Source organism: Pinus tabuliformis, chromosome 5_1 (assembly GCF_031772625.1).
Source record: "Pinus tabuliformis cultivar Carrire ecotype Pingquan chromosome 5_1, CPIR1, whole genome shotgun sequence".
In the NCBI taxonomy this organism is placed as follows: Eukaryota; Viridiplantae; Streptophyta; class Pinopsida; order Pinales; family Pinaceae; genus Pinus; species Pinus tabuliformis.
This window is the reverse complement of record NC_142305.1, coordinates 862017898-862033739: the sequence shown is the minus strand read 5'-3', so window position 1 is coordinate 862033739 and position 15842 is coordinate 862017898. Positions and strand designations below refer to the sequence as shown.

General features: G+C 39.5%; 1 pseudogene; it reads right to left on the bottom strand.

The window, feature by feature from the left end:
- Nucleotides 1-237: 237 nt before the first annotated feature.
- On the bottom strand, nt 238-3140 carry LOC149167564 (pentatricopeptide repeat-containing protein At3g12770 pseudogene; annotated as a pseudogene).
- Between the last annotated feature and the right edge of the window lie 12702 nt (nt 3141-15842).

Sequence of the window (15842 nt, the reverse complement as noted above, 5' to 3'; positions counted from 1 at the left end):
AGATATGTTGGGTAACAATCCAAAGAAGAATGTTATCATAACGCAATACTGTCACTTCTTGGTGGGTTAATTCTGAAAGACCATTCTAATTTGCTACCAATTCTTTGCCTCTGTTTTTATCTATTTTGCCAGATATTTTGCCCATGCTCCGCTGTCACGCTTCCAATATTGCCACTATTTATGCTACATTTTCTCCAAGTGCTTTTACATCTTTTATTTCTCTTCACTGCTACTATCTGTTGCTTCTATGTTTTTAACTCAATATTTTTATTTAATGTCTACATGCGTGTGTGGTTAAGGAGATGTATAATATTCTCCACAGACTGAGACGTCCACTTCTAAGCCCTTATAAATCCAGTACACCGTTTAAAATAAAGACAACCTAGATATGCAAACGCTACACACAACTGAAAACGAAAATACTTTCTAGATATGCTTTTGTTTCAGATACAAGCTTATGCATCCAAATTGTATTACCAATAATCTCTACAAGAACACAATCCATGCTTGAAATGATGAAAACGACTGGCATCCCTAACAATAAGCTCTCGCCCTACAATCTTAGAGATGAACTTGATGGCTGTGTGGCAATCACCACAAACACGGAGGTTCTTAATGACCCGGATAGGTTTCCCAGGGAATGTATTGAGAAGGCCAAAAGCAATGGCCAGTTTCTCAGAATGGCCACAGAGGAAATTTTCCTTCTCCCCGCCTTCCAAGTCATGCAACACAAATTCTGTATTTGGCATATAACCTGCTTCCTTCATCTGCCCCGTCAGATTATCCAGCAATCCATAGATTCTCTCTGTTTGCGGATGTGACCTGTCTCCTACAACAAATGTGTGGACTTTGTTCTCCACTTCAATCCAGCTGCATCCTGGAGTCTTAGATAAACCCTTTTCTTTCATCATTTTTCTGACATTTGATGCCTCATCCCACCTGCCCGCTGCAGCATAAATGTTTGAAAGCAATACGTAATTTGAAGCATTCATAGGCTCTAGATCAAAAAGGTGTTCTGCAGCACGTTTTCCTAGTTCAATGTTTCCATGAATTCTGCAGGCAGCAAGCAAGGCTCCCCACGCACTTCCACTAGGTTTTATTGGCATCTTTTTAATGAAATCATATGCCTCGTCAAGGCAACCAGCACGACTAAGGAGATCAACCATGCAGGCATAATGGTCAGCATCAGGCTTAATATGATAAAATCGATTCATAGAATGAAAGAATTGCCAGCCTTCATTGACCAGGCCTCCATGGCTGCAAGCAGAAAGAATGCCTGCAAAAGTAACGTGGTTTGGTTTGAAGCCCGCATCTTGCATTTCGTAAAACAGTGCAAGTGCGTCCTCCCCATGCCCATGCATGGCAAGTGCCACAATCATTGTATTCCATGCTATAGTATCTCTTCTAGACATTGTTTTGAACACTTGGCGAGCATCCTCAATGCTACCACATTTCGCATACATAGCTATAACCGCACTTGCCACAACGACATCTGATTCAAATCCTCTTCTAAAAACGTAGTCATGGATTTCCTTTGCCTGTTGTAAAGCTGCTAGCTGAGCAAATGCCGGCAGAATGCTTGCAATGGTAACTGAATTTGGTTCCAGGCCAACCTGTTGCATTTGACGAAAGAGTTTCAAAGCATCATTGCCATTACCATTCTGTGCAAACCCTCCAATCAATGCATTCCATGAGATCACATTTGGTTCTATTCCCTCGACTTGCATTTGATGAAAGAGTTCCAGAGCCTCCTTGTGATACCCCCTCTGCGCATAGCTAGCAACCATGGCATTCCATGAAACCACATCTCTTTCAGGCATTTTGTCAAACACTCTACGTGCATTCTCTAAATACCCACATTTAGCATACATATCAACAAGAGCACTTCCAACAAAAACATTTTCCTCGAACTCACCTCGGATAATGTAGCCGTGGATCTCCTTACCCCATCGAAGAGCTGTCAAATTGGCACACATTGGGAGAACACTAGTCACTGTCACTGAATTTGGCTTCACTCCTTCCTTCTGCATTCGACGAAAAAGCTCAAAGGTTTCATCAGCACACCTCTTCTCCACAGATCCTGCAATTATGGCAGTCCAGGAAACCACATCTCTCTTACACATTTTGTCAAACACTTGGCGCGCATTCTCCATATCCCCGCATTTTCCATACATATCAATGAGAGCATTTCCTACCAGAAGATCTGATTCAAACCCACATCTCACAACATCATCATGGATCTCCTTGCTTTGTTCAAAGGCCGTGTCCAATCGTTCCGAACACACCTTAAGAATTGTAACGAATATGGCCTTATCAGGCTGCACTCCTTCTGCCTGCATCCGGTGATAAAGATTGAGTGCTTCCTTTCCCTGCCCATGTCTGGCATAACCTCCAATCATAGCGCTAAACAAGAACGTATTTCGTTTTGGCATTTTGTCAAACACATCGCGCGCATCATCTGAACTTCCACATTTTATATACATGGTAACTAGTTTGGTTCCTAAGATGACGGGGAGGTTAACTCCGCTTTTTCGCATGTGGGTGTGGACTTGTTTACCTTCTTTGAGAGCTTTCATGTCTGTGCACATCTTCAACAGAGAAGCATAGGTGTTGGAGTCCGCTTTAAGACCTTGCCGGTCCAAAACCTGCAGGACTTCAACTGCCTCCTTCACCCGGCTTTCTTTAGAAACTGCTGTCACGGCATCAGAAGCTTTGTGATTTGTTTTGCGTTTCTGCGTGGGCTGTACTTCTTCCATGGTAGCAATAGAAATGCAAATGATTTGGCTGTGATGAATGAATCTTATCAGCGTTAACAGAGGCACCTTCTTGCGACATACAGAAAATGCCACTGGTATTCGTACTGCCATCGCCATGGTTGTGCAGGAATCCCAAGTCAATTTCCATCCATACAAGTTGAAACGGCTTTGAAATAGAGAATACACACGAAGGAAGTAGCAGCAACCAGTCACATATGTGAGGAGAGATAGGCCAAATAGTTAAGAGTAAATTAGACATATCTACAGTGATGATTAAGGGAGCGGCAAACTGGTAAAGGTATTCCTTTAGTTTAGGAAATGCTAAAAGTTCAGCCACGTGCCAAAGTGGGTTTGTAAAGCATGAATTCTCTCAACATGGATTTGTATAGTTACACTATTGTTTTATTGATGCACTAAAAATTGGCGAATGATGTGGGGTGATTACATACTTTAGAATTCCTAGGGTGTACTTTGAATTAAAATTTTGGAAAACTATCTCGGTGGATGAGAATGAATAAAAAAAATTTAGTTTAAAATTAAAGAAATTGAATTTTGGAATCTTTAAAAACTATTAACATAAGTTTTATATCTTTAAGTATGTTAAAGGGCAAGCAGGTTTTAGACCTAAGCATTCTATAGTTGATAATTGCATAACTTTAAGGCACATCATTGAAAAAGTTTGGGAGAAAAAGGAAGAAGTCTTTTGTTGCTTTGTTGATTTCAGAAAAGCGTTTGACTCGGTTCCTAGGGATAAACTTTGGCAAAGAATGGAGGAACTTGGGGTTCCTAAACATTTGAGAGCAGTTGTGCGTAGGCTGTATGAAGAGGTGAAAGTCAAAATTAGAACTTCAGCAAGCATTTCTGAAAGTTTTAGAAGCGATATCAGGGTCAAGCAAAGTTGCCCACTGTCTCCTACCCTTTTTGGTTTATATATCGACAAGCTTGAGGAGTGGTTAAATTCGCAAGGGGGTGATGGTATCTATTTGTGCAAGTCTGTTATAAGGCTTCTTTTGTATGCAGATGACCTTATTCTGATTGCTAAATCGGCTCTTGGTTTGCAAGAGCACTTACTATCCCTTGAGCATTTTTGTAAAAGTGTGGGGATGCAAGCCAATATCAGCAAAACGAAAGTAGTGGTCTTCTCTAAGAAAAGAAAACATAGCCAACATAAGATCTACTTTGAAGGCAACATTCTGGAAGAAGTTTCGGATTACAAATACCTCGGAATTGACTTCAACAAAAATCTAAGCTGGAATGGTTGTAGAAAGAAAAGAACTTTGGGGGGTTGGAAAGCATTTTATGCTTTTCAAAATAGGTGTAGAGAGGCAGAGTTATGGGACTAGAAGACCACTCAAACTCTTTTTGGGTTTCTAGTGATTTCGGTGATTCTCTATGGTTGTGAACTGTGGGCTAGCGGTACCTACGACATTCAGTGGAGACAAATTGAGAAAATTCAGAAGTGTTTGATTACAAACAAATTTAAGATTAAAAGTGCAGTTCCTTATGATATCTTGTTAAGTGAAACAGGGACTGCTCCTATTGAAGCAATTGCTATGGTGCGAGTCATAAGGTATTTAAAAAAAATTGAGCAAATGGAAGAGGGTAGATGGCCTAAGGTTGTCTTTAATGATAGATTGTGCAAGAGCAAAAAAACTTGGATGCAACAAAATAACAAATGGTTTAGTAAATGGGGTATTTGCTTGAACGCGTGTCCCATAAACAGCAAAGAGATAAAAGCTTTTGTTATGGAAAAGTTCCACAAACGTACTTGGGATAAGGAGCTAGGAAGAAAGAAAAATTACCAAATTGAAGTGTTTAATCCCACTCATAATCATCAACCAAAAGCATACATAGAGGTCAATATCTCTTGGAGAGCCAAAATTCTTATTGCTTAGTTAAGGACTAATTCTCATCAACTCCGTTGTGAAACAGGGCGCTGGAAAATGCCAAAGGAAGTGTGGGAGGAAAGGGTATGCATTTTTTGTTCTTCCAGAAAAGTGGAAACAGAAAAACATTTCATTTTGGAATGTGAGGCCTTCAAAGACAACAAGGAAAGTTATGCAGATACGCTGGCAGATAGCTCTTGGGATAATCTATTTAACGAGGGGTTTGTCGAGAAGATGGGAGCATTTGTTGTGAAGCTTCACAAAAAAAGGGCCAAATACATCAAGCAGATGAAGAAGCAATCTGTCCCATAAGATATCTTTAGTCTCGGGAACATTAAAATCCTTCCTTCCTTCTTTCCTTCCTTCCCAAAAATACATAAAACTTAAATACAAAAGTATACTTTGAAAAATGTAAAGATATAATTATTCATTTATATAGAGTTAATAATATATGGAAATTCACTGCAAACCTTTTTAAATATTATAAAAAATGAAAATCTTAACCCTAAATACCAAAGAAAAGGCCTTAAAACATTTGTGGAAAGTTAGGAAAAGAGTTAAGCTCTCATCATAGTAATTTGACGTTAATTTATCATGAAGTAGATGCTAAGAGGATTGGTGAGATATTAAACAAAGGATAAACATAAGAGGATTGGTGAGATATTAAACAAAGGATAAACATAAGAGGATTGGTGAGATAATAGACAAAGGAAATACACTTTGGAGGGGAGGGGATTACGTAGACCATGTATGTCTTAGCTTTGCAACAAGTTTTATAATTTATGCATTTTACGTTCTACTCTCCATTGATTAAGAAGAAAGGTAGGATGTTTCATTTCTTATCCAGGTTTTCCGGATCAAGTTTCTCTGAGTAAATATTGTGTGCATGGTTTTTTAATATATATCTTTGTTATTGTATTTTTATTATCATTTTGTAATAGCAAAAGATTTTATATGGTCACTTGCTTTACTTTTTCGTTTATTATATAAAAATACAAAAAGAATAGTTATATAGCCCAGCATAAGCTCATTGTAATAGAGGTATTGTAAGATTTGTTTTATCAAGCTGCCCATTGGAATACTTAAGGTGGCCCATAAATTATATTGATATCACAATGGGCTTTGTTTGGGTATTTATGTGGTTTGAGTGCAATATATTCTTACCCTGTATAGAAAATCTAAATCCTTGCACCCTATAATGCCTAAGATCGTCATGAGAAGGATAAAGAAGTAGCCACAAGCCTTAGATATGGTACATAAGAACGAGTAAAGACTTTTTTATTATGGGGAGTTAAGTTTTGCAAAGTTGGAATCTCGAGTAGCCAACATTTCCAAGTTTATGGCGTTACTAATGGCCACTACTAAGTAAAATATCAGCCCCTTTTCAAAGCATCTTGACTCTCATGAAAAAATAAATAATGAGAGAAGGCAAGGGAAGAGAAGGAAGTAATAGAGCTTGAAAGGAGGATTCCAGTAACCAATCTTCTTAATGTCTATTTAAAGTGGAAGCAAAGATTAAGATCAATCCATACGAGTGTGAGATAGAAGCAGTTAAGTTAAAGCATTGCTTGTAATAGTTAGAAGTCTATTTTAATGTGCATAATGTATGAGAGAAACAGCAAAATAACTTTTGCTAGACTCAATTTAGAAGGTCATGTGTATACCTCATGGGAATGGTACACCATGACCCTTATTAGATGGAGGAAGACCTATTAGAAACTAAGCAGGAGGTATTCAAAAACATCTTAATCAGGTCCCCATTTTACCTTCTTATGTATGAAGAGGAGTAATGGATTTGGTGCCATTATTACTAAAGAGGCAAGGACAAAACATATAAGATTACACTAGAAAATTCTAAAAAATAAGCTATTTAATTGGGGATCTCTACCAAAATATTGAATGTCATGATCAAGTACTCGTGTGGCCTTCATAGACACATAAAGAGTTTAGTGATGCTATTCAATCCCAAGACCATTAATGAAGCTTTTCTATAAGCTCATGTAACATGCCCAACCCCAAAAATGTCTAATTAGGGTTGTGGGTCATCCAAACCCAACCTCCAAGGTTACTTTAAGGATATGGGGCTATAAAATTCCTCCTTCTTCAACCTTATAAAAACTCATCTATGATATTACCATCATCTTCTACTCATCGAGATATTTCCAACGATGTAAATTTCACTCAAATATGAGCTTTGGACACAAAGTTATGCCCATTTGAAGATTTTTCCTTCAAGGCCACCTCATCCTTTGTACTACCACATGGAAGGCCTAGCTACTTCATGTATATTGACCATCAGGCCTCAGATCCAAAATTTATCAACTGAAAATTTTGGTTTTCATTGCACCTGGCTTGATAATGGTTGTTAGTTGATGGATCCTTGCTCCTGATTGTTTGTCTATCAACCACTAGGCATACCCTGCCACTGCATTTTTTGAATTGTTCGATAAACAAAACCCAATATTCCAACAAGACAATATCTTAACATGTTAAATAGGTTGATAGCTATACATGTCGATAGGTTGATTCCCCCACAGGCCAATAACCTATCATGTTGATGGGCCAATAACTCGATAAATCGATAGGCCAATATCCTGATGTGTTGATAAGTTAATAGCCCAACATCCTGGCATCTTGGCATCCATGTCACTATATCTTTCCAAGTGTCACCTCATCACCACATCAACACTCCAAATCCATGTCCTGCTACAATGTCAGCATGCCACATCAACAAGGTCCCATTGGGTGCCACATCATCATGACACATTAGAAAACTAGCTTAGCTACCATGTGGTATCCTTTAGTGTCCATGCTATCTCTCCTTGTCAACACCTACCATATCGAGTTCCAGTGGTGTCAAGGAAAATTTTGATATCTATGTTCTAAACTCTCAATGCTTGAAATCCAATAGGTCTATACCTCCCTAACTCGTGTTAGTAACGTAAATCACGTCAACTAATGTATTTGTCGGGTTATATTACCATCGGAAAGGTACACACCAATAAACCCTCTGTTAATCTCCCCATATCCTATATCGCAAGGTTCCAAAACACCAATGAAATGTAACCTTCATGAAACTCACTAGGTTACACTTCATCTTATATTCACATCCTTCCCCAATCTAATATATACATCAATCAATGGGTAAAATCTCATTATTCGACAAACTTGTCAGTTCTATCAATATCATGGATTTCATAGCATGTTCCCTTCAATAATTACTAAAACCCAAAATTTGAGTACTTCGGTCGCCATAACCCCAAAAGCTATAGCCCCTTCTAGTATAAGGTTCTAAGGCTAAAAGGGTCAAACCTTTAGCCTTCAATAGTTATATTTTTAGTAACCAACAACTAATACTCTATTTGTTGATGGGAAAATTTCCCAACACTTGTCAATAGATCAGGCTCATCAATGTCAAGGAAAATTATAATTGTGGTATGTTGAATCACTCAAGGCCCCAAGGCCTGATATCTTGATACACCAGGGCTTGATATCCCAATACCCTAGGGCCTGATATCCCAATACCCTAGGGCTTGATATCCCTATAAGAGACTCCATCGACTAATGGATATTGTGAGTTTTGTTTAAATTTAACATTCTCAATGGGGATGCTCACTAGTTAAGTCTAATGCCCTATGCCTAATAACATAGGACTCCAATAATATACCTTCCTAGGGTTAAGCCCCTTTCCAACATAGGTGTCAGGGATAGCCCCATGTCTTCCATGTGACCAAGGTTAGGATTAAGACTTCTAACCTCAAAATTCTATATCTCCCGAAGGACCTCTCAGTAGGTCCAAGGCCTAAAACTAATTTCCAATAGGGAAATAATTTACCCAAATTACTTTTGAAGACTTAAAGATATTCAATAACTTCAGAGGCCTTCCCAAAGTACTACTTTGAACCAGGTAACTCCCATGAAGAAAACTTAAGAAGGGCCAATGGCCAAATCTTTCTATCTTATTAAGAAAGGAAAGGAGATGTCCATGGGCCAAACCCATAGCTTCTCATAGTTGAATGAGCTTTCTCCTCATTCCATCACTTACAAAAACAAAGAGGCCAATGTATTGGTTTATCTTCTAAGGGACATGCCCCCCTTATGTAGAGAAGAATATATGTCTTTTGAATTAGAACATGAAATATTCGTATTTATTCCATTCCACCCCTTGCCTAATAAAGGATGATCTTAAAATAGAACATAAGAAGACCCTTAGGCTCAAAAGAACTTATGCATCATGTCTCACACACCATGCATTCTATAGCCATCAAGACAACTTGCTTCAGAGAAGACCTCTGCATACAACATTCATTCATTAAGGAAATAATAAGTAATAACCAAACACAAGTACATAATACTTCCATCCCTTCAAACATACATATTCAATGAATCATTGAAAAAAAATTCAACTCATTATTACAAACGGGTAGAGAAACTGACATAGAAATATTGACAAAACATTAAGCAGCGATACTCTTTCATTAACAAAGAAGAATTGCACATATTTTTTTCTCTTAAGGTTGTTGGAAACTAAAGGAAGGAGAGCCACTCTCCACCCAACCTTAGGCTTAGCTACACTACAATCCTTCTTACAGTTGGCCACCCTTGAGCTAGTGTCAGTGGCATAATACCAAATGTTATGAACCTTGCACCTTAAAATGATAAGAAACCAATAATTGTAGTCCAATTCAAGGGGAGACCTCTTTTATAATAAATACAATGTACAAGATGTTAATTTTTTCAACTGCGGTCAAATTCCACCTAGGACAACTCATATGACTGAGATGATGATTTCATTAGATTCCTCTTTTCGAGAGGACCAAAATTGACCTAAAGATCACCTTATTTGGACAAGCGAAAGTTGGTTTTTGAATTTATTTATTCACTCATGTATATTGGGTTAGGTTGGCCCTAAGCACATGTTAAATTAGACAGGTTAGACACAACCCCAAGTGAACCCTCGTGAAATCCTATAAATAGAAGAGACCTCAAGCTCATTTGGACACAATTGATCAAGCCATCATCTCTTCTCTTATTGTCTTGGTTCACATAGGTCTATCGGAGGAACGTTTGCGCAAGGGTCTGAAATCTCAGGGATGAAGCTCACACTGACCTAGGGTTTTCTGATTCTTGAATGATGGCACAAAACTGGGGATTTTATTCCCTGGATACTGGCACATAGTGGTCAAGACAACATTCAAAGAACCCTCAACGTTGGCACAAAATCCTATGGGAGCGTCCAGGGTTTTAGAGGCAGATCTGGAGGTGTTGGTCCCCAGACGCTCGCACAGAGTGGTCCTGATAGCGTCGAGGATGTCCCAGATTCATTCACAATAACTGGAAGAGAGCATCTGAGGGTTTGGAGCAAATTTGGTGAGTTGGTCCTCTGACGCATGCACAAAATGGTCTAAGGAGTGTCCGGGCTACCATAAACGTTGGCATATAGTTCATAGAGAGCGTCCAGGATTGTTATAGACGTTTGCACCAGTCCTCCTACCTCCGTCTAGGACTCAAAGATGAGATTTAAATATTTCGAAGGTTCTACTTAGTGACAACAGTGTTCAACAATATCCAGTAGTTGACTACAGTCAGTGACATCACATTACAACCATCAGAATAAGGGTTTTGATTATAAGCATGATTAGATCTGTTTCATGGATATCATAGTTGTTTTGTTGCATAGATAAAATTATGGATCATTGTACTCTTTTTTACTGAATCATTTGCTGACGATCTAAGAAGAAGAAGATTTGCAATGGTTTTCCCCATAATGGGTTTTTCCCTGGTCTCAGACCAATCCTGGTGTCTTTATGTGTGTGCATGATTTTCTTGTTGAAATTTCTAAGTCTGACATGTTAGAAACCCCTACTGCATTATCTGGTTTATTTCTCCTACTTGTTTATTCAATTAACAATTTATTTATAAATATAAATACTGGAATAAACACAAATTCAACCTTAACTCATATATAGATCATCAACTGAAATATTGAAACAAACACACAAGGGACACTGTTATTTTTGGACAATCGTCCCTAGAAAAACCCAATGCGGGAAAACCGGTGTAGCAGTTCTGAGGGTTTTATTATTATGCAGATTCTTGAGTACAACTAGGGTGCCAAAATGGCTCACCCAATAGAGATTGTTACACAACAATAATACCTCTTCTCGGAGACAAATATTCTTCCTCTCAGCGCTAGTCAGCCCCACTAAAATCCTTTTGGCGCTTCCTATTGGATCTGTGTCAACCCTGCTAGCCTCAGCGTAGCTCCTAAACCATCTACGCCAGCCTTCTTACTCTCTGCATCATCACTCTAGCCCTCTGTGTCACCCACGCAAGCCCCTGCGCAGTCCCCAGCTGCCTCTGCGTGGCTCCTCCTACCTCTGCGTAGCTCTAGCTGCCTCTGCGTCAACCTCTTTGGTCACTGCACTGACCCTATGGAAATATCTATGCCTCTCTGCTATGTACTCACTTCCCCTCGCTGCAACAGATCACTTGTTCAAATTTTCTTAACAAGCCCCACTCCAGAAAATTGAACTAATTGATCAATCTCGATGTATCTCCAATTGACCCTTAAGCCTCCTCTTATACTTTTTCTATTGAGTCTTCAGTGGCTGAGATTAAGTCTCTAATCAATGACTAAGATTAGATTTGGCTTGATCCATGTCACATTCTCACTCAGTTTTATATTAATACCCATTAATATTTTAATTTTCCTAAGTTTAGACTTAGGAACCCCATTAAAAATATTAATTATTTTAATATCTCTGCAACTGGGTGGAATTTCCCCAAACCATTTCTGGGTCTTAGAGATCTTATGTTCCTTAGCCTCTCCACCAATTTTCATTGCTAGAGCACATCCGATGTTACCACAAATCAACACTCCCTCTTAGCGAGGGATGTGCTCTAGTAATGCTCCACCACTAAACATCACACTGATCCTTCTGCACCAGTACCTGTGTTGATACTTGGCCTGCTGCCTCACATCATCTGCACTATTGCTTCTTGTAATGCTTCCCATGACACTGCCACTACTACATCTATACTGTGACTCCCTCTCAATATGTTGCCCATGCTGCCCCTACCACAACTAACTGTTTCACGACAACTCAGTTACTGAGAAGTAAGTAACTGATCTACCCAATTACTGACATCTCGTTCAGTTTGGAAGCCTCATGAAACTGAAGTTTCCTTTGCTTCTATCATGTGTTCCCTTTGTTTCCACTGCGTTGCTTCATATACCTTTGTGCCTCTCGCACTACTGCAACCTCCATTGTGCTGCCTTAGATTCTTGCACCCAAGCACTGCCTTGCTACTCCACTACACTTTACTCCACCCAACCTATTTCATCCTACTACTGTCATTAAGGGCTCCTGTAGTCAGATATGATCCAAGAGTTTGGGCACCTCAAGGATCCTGCCCCTAGTTTTTAATCCTCCTAACTACAACTCGATGTCTCCCCACATCTTCTCTAGAGGTGCATGAGCACTCATGGCACAGTCGTCATCAGTCTCGACTTCTTTCTCCACCTTAGCCGGAGTTGCCTTGGAGTCAGAAGCCTCTCCCTTGTTCTTCTTCCTGGGACACTGGGATGCATAATGACCCAACTCCCCGCAATGGAAGCACTTAACCTTGGAGATATCCTTCTTCTTCCTCTTCCCCCGTTGTCACGCAGATGCTAGAGTCATATCCTTCTCCTCCTCTTTCTTGATTTGACTTCCCTTGCTACTACTTCTCCCCTTGGTCAACCGTATGATCTCTTCTTGGTGAAGAGCTGCCCACATCTCTTCCCATCTTGGAAGATTATCTCTACCCAAAATTCCTTGGACAAATGTCTCCCACTCCTCGAAGACTGCATTCAGGGCAGTCCTCACCATGAACTCCTGATCCGGTGTAGCCCCTTTTCAAGTAAGTTGGTCGCGAAACTCCTGCAATCTGAGGAGGAATAGATCTATCTACTCCCCCTTCTGCATCTGATACGACCACAGTTGATTCTCCAATAGCGTCTTCCACTGCATGAAAGTGCCCTGATACAATGTCGTCAAAGTATCCCACATCTACTTTGTTGTGTTATTTTCAGCAATATGTGGTACAACATGATCCTTGACCCCATCAAGGATTATGCACTTTTCCCTCGCCATTGCATCCTCATACTTCTCATTATCAGCTGGGTCAACTGGGATGGCCACGGTTCTCAAGGCAAAGCCCTTGATGCGATGTCTATCCTGGACTGCCAGGATCCTGGCCTTCCAGATCACAAAGTTGGAAGCCCCGTCCAACCTATCCTGATCCTTCAGTCCGTTCACTGCCATATCTGCTCTTCTTCTGGACTCCCTCTGAGTTTCAAGTTCCCTCTTGGAAATATCCCTCTAAGTCCTGATTTCCTTGTTGTAAATCTTCCCGCCAAATGTCGAGCTGCTCCTCTCCAATCCCCTTTGCAACTACAACTCGAATCTGGATTTCTTGGCTAGAAATCCGTCAAGGTAGCGACTCCCTCTACCTTGGTTTTGTCTTGTTAGGTATTGTTCTGCTTCGACAGAAACAACACCTCACCAGCTTCCCAATCCACAATTTGCCCACAGCTCCCTAAGCCCCAACAACTTAAGAAATTGAGTCTTCCATCTTTGCGCAATCCCAACAAAGGTTGAATCACTCCTCTGGCCCAGTGTGTCAAACCTGCCTAGCTGAGTAGGATGACATGGCTCTTCGTGAGCCTCTTCTGCCTTTTTCTGCCTCTGCATTGGCCCTCTCTCTCGCTTGAAATGATGACGCAACCCTCTGCATCACTCCTTCTCTGCTACCTTGTGCTTAGGAGCAACTCTGTCTCTCGCGACAACTGCTACTACTGCAAATTTCTGATATCATTGATGCCTTCAGTCCTCCTGTGATATGCAACCCTTTGATACCGTGTTGAAATTTCTAAGTCTGACACATTAGAAACCCCTATTGCATTATCTGGTTCATTTCTCCTTCTTGTTTATTCCATTAACAGTTTATTTATAAATATAAATACTGAAATAAACACAAATGCATCCTTAACTCATATACAGATCATCAACTGAAATAATGAAACAAACACACAAGGGACAGTTATTTTTGGACAATCGTCCTGGAAAAACCCAATGTGGGAAAACCAATGTAGCAGTTTTGAGGGTTTTATTATTATGTAGACTCTTGAGTACAACTAGGGTGCCAAAATGTATCACTTAACAGAGATTGTTACATGACAGTAATACCTCTTCTCGAAGACAGATATTCAGCCTCTCAACTCTAGTTTGCCCCACGAAAATCCTTCTGGCGCTTCCTCTTGGCTCTGCGTCAACCCTGCTAGCCTTAGCATGGCTCCTGAACCCTCTGTGTTAGCCTTCTAACTCTCTGTGTCAGCTCTCTGGCCCTATGCGTCACCCACGCAGGCTCCTCAGCCACTACACATTCCCCAACTGCCTCTATGTGGCCCTGTTGCCTTTGTGTAACTATAGCTACCTCTGCATAGCTCTAGCTTCCTCTGCACCAACCTCTTTGGTCACTACGCTAACCCTCTAGCACTATCTCTGCCTATCTAGTATGTACTCACTGCCCCTTGCTGCAACAAATCACTTGTTCGAATTTTCTCAGCAAGCCCCGCTCCAGAAAATCGAACTAACTCATCAATCTTGGTGTATCTCCAATTGACCCTCAAGCCTCCTCTTATACCTTTTATGTTGAGTCTTCAATAGCTAAGATTAGATTTGGCTTGATCCATGTCATTTAGAACATTCTCACCCAATTTTATATTAATACCCATTAATAGTTTAATTTTCCTAAGTTTAGACTTAGGAACCCCATTAAAAATATTAATTATTTTAATATCTCTCCAACCGGATGGAATTTCTCCAAACCATTTCTGGGTCTTGGAGATCTTATGTACCTTAGCCTCTCCACCAATTTTCATGGCTATAACACAACTGATGCTACCACGAATAAAAATTTATTTATAGGATCAAGATGTCCAATGGATGGATGTTAGCCAAACATCAAGTGTATCAATGTATCAACATTACATAGCCTCATAGAATTCAAGAATATCAAAATGTTCCACACCAGGTACATCATTTCATCATAGGAACATAGATCCAAGTCACTTTCATATGCATGTATGAGCCATCAAAGAAAGAGACATTCTCATCATGTCTTCGGGTTTACCTAGCCATCAATGTTATAGGTGAAATACAACATACCATGCATACCTTGTGGTATTCAAATTCTTGTCCACCTTCTCATAGGCAGCTTGAAGTGCTTGTCACTTTTTCATCAAGTACCTATTTACCTCTTTCCAGATCTAGCTTTTCTTTCCTGCATCTCAAATGATCCTCAAGAAGGATCTACTCATCACATCTCATCAAGGAGGTTAGAAACATCCATATACTCAAATACATATGCAGGAAGTATAAGAAATAAACATAATCATCAGATCCATAGGTCTAAACAAAAGTAAGAGGCATCATAAGTCAAGAAATACTTATCTTCAATGAGAGGTGATCCTCTCCCTCTTGAACCAATCTTCAAGAGCCATCAATGTCCATGGTCCATATACCAATGTTGCCTTCAATTATTCAACCAGGTCTACTAGGGATTATCCCATCTAGGGCTTCATTAAATCTTTTTCAAGTGCTTGAGCATCTTCACATTGACTAGCTAGGTTCCATATCTCATATTGTTTCCATAAACCAGGGTTTTCTCTTCAACCCTAACCTCATAGAATCCATCAAACCCTAATAATCAAGTTTCCTAGGGTTTTCTTCAAACCCTAGAATTCTTTTAGGTCTCCACCATCCACTTTTTTCATCCATCAAAGGTGTCATCATCAGGGTGATCTCCCTGGATTTTCTTTAGCCCAACTTTGATCCCATGTTAATTTTTTATACAGCTACATTGTTCTTTGCTTTGATAATTTGATTTCTTCATTAATACATTAAGTTCACCCCATATCATCATTACATTATTCATATCTACACCATTATTCATCAGCATATGCAATTATATAGAAAGAATAACGTAGCCCTATGAAAAATTAACACAAGGCAATATTTGATGATCCTAAGACTATGTCTCCTTAGTATATATATATATATATATATATATATATATATATATATATAGGAGACAAAGGGTGCATTTATAATAAAACATTACCATAAAAGATTCTATCCTACATAAAAATATA